Here is an 8,914-nt window from a genome sequence, read left to right as displayed (position 1 = left end):
GAACTACTACACTTTATTTAATTTTAGTAGTAATTTGTATTGAAGAAGCAAAGCCTACCGACTTGTGGAGGACTGTCAAGTACTCCAAGAATCGATATACTCTATTACTTCGATTGCCAGGTTTTTATTGAATTATTATTATTATTATTGCCCAATTATTATTATAATTATGTTTGCCGCAATGTTGATCTGTTTATGCTCTGTGTTTTCTTTATTTAACATGTCCGGCTAAACTACCGGTATCGGTATGTAGCAACTTAATTTGATGGGATTTAATAATAACCAGTGAAAACCCTTTTTCTCAAACAATCTTTTAGGCTGAAGTTTTTAATTTAAATTTAATTAACTTTATCACAAAAGCGTGAAAAGCTATTTAATACGGTTTTGCCACGAGAGTGGGAAATTAACTAAGGTGAGAACCAACAATCGCGAGAGCGTGAGGCTCGAGCTGGATAGTAAAAATTAGGCATTGAGTTTAAAACAGCGAGAGCACTTTAATAGCAATTAGAACTTATTTATTTTCAAAAAGTAATTTTAACTTCAAATGGGAGAGCGAGAGCGTACATTCTGACTTAAAGTTATAGGCCGAATCAACAATCACGAGAGTGTGAGATAAAGCTTTTTAAATAAATATTTTCTACAGAGAGATATTTGGCATTTAAACTATTCATCGGTGACTTATCGAATCCCTGACAATTAATGCGCTGCATACTGATTCCTTTCATAAATTCTTTCTTAAAATTAAAATTCCCTTAGATTTACTATATTGCCCCTGAACTTCTACTAATCAATTCCCTTAGCTAAACATAGTGACGTTAGTAACACTAGTTTGACCATAGGTCCCTGTGGGATCGATATCTTTTAAAACTAAAGCGACTGGACTGTGCACTTGTAGTCAAGTACCCGACAGACTATATTTTATATATAGCCAGATCAAGCATCAAGTTTTTGGCGCCGTTGTCGGGGACCTGTTTTAGTCGAATAGTGCGATTCTTTAGTTGCACGGTATAAACTAAGGTAAAAATAAGAACTAATCTTCTCTCCCTTCTTTCCCTGATTGTATGCCAAGTACTCGCTCACAAGGCGATAACTTAGCACCACCAATCCCTAAATTAGAGCGTTTCTTATACGTGAGACGCCGAATACACGAATATCAACAAAAGTACGATATTCCCGATATCTTCTCTCCTCCTAAACCAGAAGAAAAACCAAACATGACTGAAGAAGGACCACAGAATCGTCCTCTTAAATTCTACGCTACCCCGTCTCAACAAGAACCTCACAACAACATTGTTGCCCCCGCTATAAATCGAAATGATTTCGAGCTAAAACCCTCATTATTATCAGCCGTCCAACAACATCAATTTGCTGGAAATCCTACGAACGATCCTAATGAACACCTGACCAAGTTTGTGCAGTACGCAAATACTGTAAAGGCGAATGGTGTATCTCAAGATGCGATAAGATTGCGCCTCTTTCCTTTCTCACTAAGAGACAGAGCTTGGGTTTGGTTGCAATCCTTGCCCTCGAACTCCGTTACGACATGGGAAGAACTGAAGAACGTCTTCTTATCCCGATATTTTCCGCCGAGCAAAACTGCTATGCTGAGAGCTCAGATCAACGGATTTAGGCAAAAAGATATGGAATCTCTCTACGAAGCGTGGGAGAGATACAAGGACATGATGAGGATATGTCCACATCACGGTCTCAAAGACTGGGTGATCATTCACACATTTTACAATGGGCTTATGTATAACACAAGACTTACAGTAGACACTGCCGCGGGCGGTGCACTTATGGATAAGCCATACAACGAAGCCTATCAACTCATTGAAAACATGGCCCAAAACCATTGCCAATGGGGAGGTGAAAGAACTCCAGTGGAAAAGTCCCAGACTAAGGGTGGAATGTACGAAATCAGTAGCCTTGACCATGTTCATGCAAAGGTAGATGCCCTTGTTAAAAAATTAGATAACTTGACCATACCACCCGCAGCCACCGTGGCTGCTGTAACTCCAAACTGTGAGTTATGTGGAAACCCTGGACACACTGCACAAGAATGTCAAATATTAGCAGGAGTCCCAACCGATCAAGTGAATTACACACAAGGAAATCCCTATTCGAATACCTACAACCCAGGTTGGAAAAACCATCCTAATTTCTCGTATAAGAATAACAATGCCCTTTATGCACCTGGCCAAGCACCAGCTGTTCCGCCTGGATGTCAAAAACCAGCTAGTAATGCTCCTAACATGCCTAGGAAGTCAAATCTCGAATTAATGATGGAAAGCTTCATAGCTACCCAAATTCAGACAAACAAAGACTTCTTGAACCAAAACATACATACTAGCGAGCAACTTAAACAACTAGCGAACAAAGTAGACGCTTTAGCCACCCACAATAAAATGCTTGAAACACAAATTTCACAAGTGGCTCAATATCAAGCATCTACAGCCGCTCCAGCTGGTACATTTCCTGGACAGCCGCAACCTAATCCAAAGGGACATGCAAATGCCGTTATACTGAGGAGTGGAAAAGAAGTAGACGGGCCCGTAGATCCAAGACTCCAGAACCCTGCCATGTACCAAAAACCAGATAAAACCTCAACTGAGCAGGTAAATGAACCAAAGGAAATAGAAGATAATACCCAAGAGGCCGAAGAGAAAGAGAAACCTTATGTGCCTCCACCTCCTTATAAACCACCCATTCCGTATCCTCAAAGACTCAAGAGTTCTAAAACTGCGAATCAATTTAGGAAATTTGTTGAACTTCTGAAGCAACTAAACATTACGATACCCTTTACAGAAGCCATCACACAAATGCCCTCCTAAGCCAAATTTCTTAAGGAAATCCTATCCAATAAGAAAAAGATTGAGGATGACGAAACAGTTACACTTACTGCCGAGTGTAGCGCCATAATCCAGAATAACATGCCTCCCAAACTAAAAGACCTAGGTAGTTTCTCCATACCCTGTGTCATTGGAAAATTCGTCATAGACAAAGCTCTATGCGATCTAGGAGCCAACATTAGTGTAATGCCCTTAACCATTTGTAAAAGGCTCGCTATGGGAGAATTAAGACCGACCAAGATATTTGTTCAATTAGCTGACCGCTCAATCAAATATCTTGTCGGTATACTAGAGAATGTCCCTGTACGGGTAGGACAATTTTACATCCCTACGGACTTCATAATCATGGACATCAAAGAAGATTCCAGTACACCTATCATACTAGGAAGGCCATTCTTGGCTACTGCCGGAGCCATAATAGACGTAAAGAGAGGTAAGCTGACATTCGAAGTTGGAGAGGAAAAGGTTGAATTCATCTTGACCCAATTCTTACAAGCGCCAGCTATAGACGACACCTGCTATCTGCTTGATGTCATAGACGAGTGCATGAGAGAGATGGAGATGCAAGAAACCACATATTCTGACATAATGAAAATCCAAATCCCTCCAATCTTTGAAGACGATAATTGGCATGAACCCTACGAAAACGAAAGTCTAAGCGAATGCTTAGCACTTAAACCCGACCACATGCCATGCCCAAAGAAACCTGACTTGGAACTAAAAACACTACCAAAGAACCTAAGATACGAATTCCTAGACGCTGAACTGAAAAGACCAGTAATAGTCAACGCTGACTTAGGAAAGATGGAAACTGAGAAATTACTAGATGTTCTAAGAAAATACCCAACAGCGTTAGGATATAACATCGCCGATCTAAAAGGAATAAGTCCTTCTATCTGTATGCATCGCATTATGCTGGAGGAAGATTGTAAAACCTCTAGAGAACACCAGAGAAGGATCAACCCAATCCTAAGTACCGTAGTCAAGGATGAAGTAAAGAAACTTCTAGATGCTGGAATCATATACCCGATCTCCGATAGTCAATGGGTTAGCCCCGTTCATGTAGTACCCAAGGAAGGGGGTGTTACAGTTGTTAAGAACGAGAAGGGCGGATCCATAGCACAAAAGGTTGTGACCGGAAGTAGAATATGCATTGACTATAGAAAACTAAATAAAGCCACTCGTAAAGATCATTTCCCTCTACCCTTCATTGACCAAATGCTTGAACGATTGGCTAAGTACTCTCACTTCTTCTATCTAGACGGTTATTCAGGATTCTTTCAAATCCCAATCCATCCTGACGACCAAGAAAAGACTACCTTCACATGCCCTTATGGTACATTCGCCTACCGACGAATGCCATTTGGATTATGTAACGCTCCCGCAACATTTCAAAGATGCATGATGGTAATCTTCGCCGATTTTATAGACGACATCATGGAAGTCTTTATGGATGATTTTTCTGTTTGTGGGCAGAGTTTTGAAGGATGTCTATCTAACCTCGAAATGGTACTCGAAAGACGCGTGAAAGTAAACCTTGTTTTAAACTGGGAGAAATGCCATTTCATGGTTCAACAAGGAATCGTGTTAGGTCACGTGGTATCTAACAGAGGAATTGAAGTAGACAAAGCTAAGATCGAAATCATAGAGAACCTTCAACCTCCGAAAACCGTACGAGAAATAAGAAGCTTTCTATGACACATCGGTTTCTACCGACGTTTTATTAAAGATTTCTCGAAAATAACCAAGCCACTTACAGGATTATTAATGAAAGACGCTGATTTCATATTTGATGAAAAATTCTTAACAACGTTCAACCAACTGAAAACATCTTTAATCACCGCACCCATAATGCAACCACCTGACTGGAGATTACCCGTCGAAATCATGTGCGATGCGAGTGATTACGCAGTAGGCGCAGTACTAGGACAAAGGAAGGATAAGAAGCTTCATGCTATTTACTATGCGAGCAGAACATTAGATACAATCCAAATGAACTACGCCACCACTGAAAAAGAACTTCTAGCAGTCGTGTTCGCTTTGGACAAATTTCGTTCCTACCTAGTAGGGGCGAAAATTATCATCTATACCGACCACGCCGCTATTAGATACCTGTTAAGTAAGAAGGATGCCAAACCAAGACTTTTAAGATGGATCCTGCTCTTACAAGAATTTGATTTAGAGATAAAAGATAAGAAAGGTACTGAAAACCTAGTAGCAGACCACTTATCACGTATCGAAGGGAATAAGCCTGAACAAATCCCAATTAATGATGATTTCCCTTACGAACGACTCATAGCCCAAATGGAGAGTGATATGTCTGAACTAACATTAAACGATACAGAAATAGAAGAATCCGTGGAAAAAATACATGCGAATGCAACTCTACCATGGTATGCTGATTTTGTCAACTACCTAGCCGTCGGAGTACTTCCACCGGACTTATCTTACCAACAGAAGAAGAAATTCTTCCATGACCTAAAACAGTATTACTGGGATGAACCTCTACTTTTCAAAAGAGGTACCGACGGTATCTTCCGTCGATGTGTTCCGGAGGACAAAATAGATGATATAATCTCTAATTGCCATTCCGCTCCCTATGGAGGGCATGCAAGTACCTCAAAGACCTGCAATAAGATCCTGCAATCAGGCCTCTTTTGGCCCATTCTATGGAAAGATGTCCATAACGCGATTATAAAATGCGACCGGTGCCAACGCACTGGCAACATCTCAAGACGCGATGAAATGCCACAAACGGGAATCTTAGAAGTGGAAGTCTTCGATGTATGGGGGATTGACTCCATGGGACCATTCCCAGCTTCTTTTGGTAATAAATACATACTCGTCGATGTCGACTATGTTTCAAAATGGATCGAGGTTGTAGCTTCTCCAACAAATGACACACGAGTGGTGATCAAGTTATTCAAGAACATTATCTTTCCCAGATTTGGTGTGCCAAAACTAGTAGTTAGTGACGGTGGCTCCCACTTCATATCGAATATCTTTGGAAAACTTCTTCTGAAGTATGGAGACCAACACCGTGTAGCAACATCGTATCATCCACAAACTAGCGGGCAAGTCGAAGTCTCAAATCGAGAAATTAAACAAATTCTTGAGAAGACCGTAGGAATATCCAGAAAAGACTGGTCATCCAAACTAAACGAAGCTTTGTGGGCCTATAGGACGGCATACAAAACCCCGATAGGAACCACACCCTTCAAACTAGTTTATGGTAAATCATGCCACCTCCCTGTGGAATTAGAACACAAAGCATATTGGGCAATTAAAACCCTAAATATAAACTACACTTCCGCAGGCGAGAAACGGATTCTGGACATCCACGAATTAGAAGAGCTGAGATTGGACGCTTACGAGAATGCCAGGATCTACAAAGAACGAACCAAAAGATGGCATGACAAACGCATTTCTAGGAAGGAGTTTAAAGTCGGCGACGTAGTGCTACTATTCAATTCAAGACTTAAACTTTTTCCAGGAAAACTCAAATCTCGGTGGTCCGGCCCTTTCGAGATCACCAAAGTCCTAAATAGTGGTGCGATAGAAATAAAAGGTAGGAATAGTGACCCCTTTATAGTAAACGGGCAGCGACTAAAGCATTATCATAATATTGAAAATAGAGACTATTCGAACAGTCTCAGACTCATAGAGCTGCCCGCTCAACCCAACACCTAGTACACCGCGACGCTACTGTCAAACTTACGACATTAAACAAAGTGCTTAGTGGGAGACAACCCACCCTTTTTCCTTTTTGTTATCTTTATTACAAACTATTTTCCTTCTTTGATTTTCTTCTTTATTCCGTTCGCTCCCCTCTTCTTGATTCCTTGCAGTCATTCTTGTTGCTACTAGTAACTAACTTAGACATATTGGATACTGATAAACAGGAAAATTACTAACTAGTTAGTTAATTACCTTCATCATGCAACAAATAGAGACAGTTTTCAGAGGCAGAGTTCAACGAAGGAGGTATGATTATCTAGCCCAGAAGGATATGGCATTGACCATATATTATGATGGACCGACCATGGATAAATTAGGCATCCGAGATAGCATCCTATTTATGTTTAACCAGCTTGGGTGGGAGAATGCATCCATTAAGCGACGGTTTGTCACGTACCGTGAACTAACCTTAGAATTCCTTAGCTCCCTTGTATACAACCCCGAACATGGTTACGGACTTAACAAATGGTTGATATCCTTTAGGTTATTTAGCATGGACGTCACCTATACCCGTCGAGACCTTGCTGACCTCCTAGGATTCCCTAGTGGCCCTTTCGTTTTTACTACCCGCTAGGAGGACCTAATCGAAGACATCGACCTAGATGACTTTTGGGGTAGCATATCTGGAGAATCCAACCCTAACCCGAATGAGATGCACTCACAAAAGATCCATAACCCTGCTATCCGATACTTTCATAAAATACTAGCCCACACCTTATTTTATAAGGAAGAAAATAACACCTTAGTGTCCCGCGATGAACTCTTCATCATGCTTTGTGTCGATCAAGGTCGACATGTCAATATCGTGACGTTCATGATGGAAAGATTTGTTCACCTTGCTAAGAACAACCGTACCCCAATAATCATAGGTGGCCTAGTAACCATGATAGCAGACGCCATAGGACTTGTACGCCCACTTTATGAGCTTGTACCTCTTGGAAACATCCGACCAATGGATATCGAATTTTGCTTTAACCGCAGAATCATAGGAAACATTGGAACGGATACCTTTGATTATCTAATCAGTAACAAAGTGGTTCGACTATTTACCTTGCCTAACCATGAGAAAATGAGTGTTCACAACCGCGATAATTGGCTTTATGACTTAGAGGAACACCCTATTGATCCACCTTCACCTCCCGCGACTCTGCCTAAATATGAGTGTATCAATGACCCTATCCATATGGAAGAATCTGACCCTGAAACACCTCCCAACTATTATAACATTGATGAACCGATTCCTCCATCATACGCTGATAATCATGCCATGCTCATCACCTGTCTGAATGGTTTTCAAGCTGACATCACAATTGTAAAAGAAGAGATAAAGCTCATACGCTTTGATGTATTAGGCCTGATGGATATAGCCGTTGAGCAGTTTCATTATCTGAACGAAGTTGTCGCTGCATTGGGGAAAAACCGTGGCTAATACTACTGACCACTGATTTCTCCTACTCGCACTAAGCAATGAGGACACTGCTTTGTTTTGTGTGGGGAGGGAGCACATTTATTTCATTACTTTTGTTTAATTACTTTATTACTTTTGTTTGCTATGTTATCATTACTATTATTTTTCTATGTTGCATTTAATTTCAATTTATCAATTCAATTGCTATTCATTTATTTCTGCTTATTTATTTATTTATTTATATATTTTTGCATCTCTGCTTTTTAATTAAATTACTTAGTTATCATATGCTACTGAAATTGAAACTACTGCAATCTGTGTTGAAAAATTGAAAATCAGAGTGTGACGACCGTCACATATAGGGTGACGCCCGTCTCACAGACGTGACGACCGTCACGCATCTGCCACGATCGTCACACGGCATGCAAATGACCGTTACGAGCATCTGACCGTTGCAGACGATCGTTACGCATCTGTTGCGCGTGACGACCGTCACACCTCTGTGACGACCATCACGAATTCCAGAGAGCTCGCCTATAAAAGCAGGTGCTCTTTCTCTCTTCTTCCTCATTAATTACCACTCTCATTACCATTCTGCTCTCCATTATTTCAATTCTTTACAATTTTTCAAGCGTGTAACTCACAAATATTCCATCCCACCCACCAATACCAAAAGTTTCATAAACCTCACAAATGGCCCGCCAAGAAAGAGCTACTCCCGACCTATCAACCGTCGTATTCCGAAATGGGGAAGCCGGCGAACGTCAAAGAAGCAACTACCTCAAGTTCTACCAATGCTCCGTTCAAGCTACGAGGTATGTTGATCATGAATTCCTGACAGAGTTAGGACTTTTGGAAGGCGTGGAGTGGATGCTAGCTAACTCCAGCTTGACACAACTCTGTACCACACCGCAGCCAA

At 41.0% G+C, this 8,914-nt stretch overlaps 1 non-coding gene across 1 annotated transcript; it reads right to left on the bottom strand.

Moving 5' to 3' along the window:
• Positions 1-1,601: 1,601 nt before the first annotated feature.
• Positions 1,602-1,708, bottom strand: LOC127099684 (small nucleolar RNA R71). The gene has a single exon (XR_007794161.1). It is a non-coding gene; the product is annotated as a small nucleolar RNA R71 (small nucleolar RNA).
• Positions 1,709-8,914: the final 7,206 nt, after the last annotated feature.

This window comes from Lathyrus oleraceus, chromosome 6 (assembly GCF_024323335.1).
Source record: "Lathyrus oleraceus cultivar Zhongwan6 chromosome 6, CAAS_Psat_ZW6_1.0, whole genome shotgun sequence".
Taxonomy (NCBI): Eukaryota; Viridiplantae; Streptophyta; class Magnoliopsida; order Fabales; family Fabaceae; genus Lathyrus; species Lathyrus oleraceus.
Note: the sequence above shows the minus strand (reverse complement) of the source record. Positions and strands in the feature narration are given on the sequence as shown.